Source organism: Arachis hypogaea, chromosome 20, assembly GCF_003086295.3.
Source record: "Arachis hypogaea cultivar Tifrunner chromosome 20, arahy.Tifrunner.gnm2.J5K5, whole genome shotgun sequence".
Taxonomy (NCBI): domain Eukaryota; kingdom Viridiplantae; phylum Streptophyta; class Magnoliopsida; order Fabales; family Fabaceae; genus Arachis; species Arachis hypogaea.
This window is the reverse complement of record NC_092055.1, coordinates 49,529,990-49,532,392: the sequence shown is the minus strand read 5'-3', so window position 1 is coordinate 49,532,392 and position 2,403 is coordinate 49,529,990. Positions and strand designations below refer to the sequence as shown.

At 40.0% G+C, this 2,403-nt stretch overlaps 1 non-coding gene across 1 annotated transcript; it reads left to right on the top strand.

The window, feature by feature from the left end:
* The first annotated feature begins 920 nt into the window (after positions 1 to 920).
* Positions 921 to 1,027, top strand: LOC112786947 (small nucleolar RNA R71). Its single transcript, XR_003194389.1, has one exon. It is a non-coding gene; the product is annotated as a small nucleolar RNA R71 (small nucleolar RNA).
* The last annotated feature ends 1,376 nt before the right edge of the window (positions 1,028 to 2,403 follow it).

Here is a 2,403-nt window from a genome sequence, read left to right as displayed (position 1 = left end):
GCAGTGTGGTTCCAGACCTTAGGGTGATGGCATTAATGCCTCCCTTTGGATTGGGTAATGGTTGAGAGGGGATTCCAGTGGAGCTTGAAGGTTGGTTACTGGAATTTTGCGTTGATCCAATATGTGACATAAGATCTTGCAAAGTAGAGGTGAGACCATTCAGACTGGCGTTAATACTATTCATGTTATTTTCCATGGTCTGTTGTCTTCGCTCAAAAGATTGTAGTAGCTCTTCATTAGGAGATAAAGAAGAATGAGTAAATTGAGATGTCTGCTGTTGATTGTTCTGTGGTCCTTGGTTTTGCCTCAGGTGAGGTGCTCTGTAAGGTTGATTCTGCTGCCTGTTGTTGTTATTATTCCACCTCTGATTTCCCTGATTATCTCTGCCTCCTCTGTTATTGTTGTCCCTCCAATTCTGGTTAAAATTGTCCTGCCATCCATGGTTATTATTTCCACTTTGATTGTACCCTTGGTTGGGGCGGTCATAGAAGTTATGAGTGGATGCCACCATGTTGTCTTCTTGTTGGAGCTGCGGGCATTCATCAGTGTAATGGCTATAATCAGCACAGATTCCGTAAATTCTTTGTGGGACTAGTTGTTGGTTTTGCTGTGGCGGAGGAGGTTGAGCTTGCTGAGCTTGTTGTTGATTCAATTGCATCTGCTTCAGCAAGTTGGTCATCTGACATATACTTTGAGTTACAGCAGCAGTCTCTCTGTTAGAGGATACTTTTGCAACGGCTTTTGAATGGCCTTGCCTTTGCCTGTGGTTCCTAGTGGATTCAGCTAAATCACTGATCAATTGCCAAGCCTCATCAGTGGTCTTGTACTTCTTCATAGACCCATTGCTAGCACTTTCCAATGTGGTCTTATCTTGGGGCCTCATGCCCTGTGTGATATAGCTAAGTAACACTATCTTGTCAATCCTATGGTGGGGGCATGCTTCCAGAAGATTATTAAAGCGCTCCCAGTATTCAAAGAGAGTCTCATTGTCATCCTGAACAATTGTGGAAATATCCTTCCTCAGTTTATCAGTAACTTCAGATGGAAAGAATTTCTCCAAAAACTCCTTTCTGAGTGTATCCCAGTTGGATACATTTGCTAGAGGTTAAGTGTAGTACCACTCTCTTGCTTTTCCCTCAAGAGAAAACGGGAAAGCTTTCAGCAAAATCGAAGTTTCATCAGTACCATCACGCCTGACAGTAGAACAGGCTGCCTGGAAATCTCTCAAGTGCTTGATAGGCTCTTGAGCAGGTAGGCCATGAAACTTGGGCATCAAATTTAGTAGTGCGGTCTTTATTTCAAAATCTGTAGCTACCGCTGGATGATGCGCTTGAAACGGTTGCATTGTAAAATCAGGTGCTCCTTCCTCCTGGATGGTAACTCTCCTAGCTGCCATGTCTTCTGCACGTAAAACAACCGAATCAGTAGAACGGAGGCTGGTTTCTTCCTCAAGTTCACTCTCAGATCCGCCCTCAGAGCGGACTAACCGAAGCTGTTCTTGCCTTATTTGTGAAATAGTCCTTTCAATTTTAGGATCGAATATTAGCAAGCGCGGATCAGGAAGTGAACGCGTCATTTGACGGAAGAAACATGCAGCTCATAGTAGCAAAATAAAATAAAATGCAAATAAATAAATTCTAATTAATAACTTTAGCACTCTATTGAAACTCCCCGGCAACGGCGCCAAGAATTGATGAGGCGCAGAAGTTGGTGAATTAAAAATTATTAAAATAGTTACGTTGCAAGTATAGTTCTTAACTCACCGAAAATCTGCCTATCAATTTAGAAATATGTCGCAGAGAGTTTAAATTAAAAATTACTGGGAGTTTAAGTCCCAGGTCGTCTCCCAATGAGTTGCAGAAAATTGTGCTATTTTATTAATCAGATGTTCCAAGAAGTTGAGTTAAGTAGGTGGAAAATTAAGTTGAGAAAATTCAAATAATATGAATAGAAGCCTTGACTGGGAGTTGATTAGTTGGAATCTCTATCATTGATGGAATGATTTCAAGATTAATTCATAATTAATGGTTGTTCTGTTTAGTTATCCTTTACTAGGTAGGGAAAAGTCAAACAAGTTGGAATGCTAGATCTGTTCACGAGTTGCAACCCACTTAGTTCAAAGGGATTGGTGTTAGTGATTAGATAACAATCCAACAGTTAACCCAATTACAATTTTTCTTTCAATCCTTCCAACTCAAGAGTTCCTTTCAATCAACTCCCTATCAAGTGGGGGAACTACTCACTCATTGTAAATAATAAATCCATAACACATGAAAGGGAATTAAAAGAAGACATGATTATTGGAATGGAAAAATAAATTAAAATGGAAGAAATAATCCTTGTATCAATTAATCATGAAAGTATTCGAATGATAAAATTGAACAAAGCAAAGAACATGGGAGA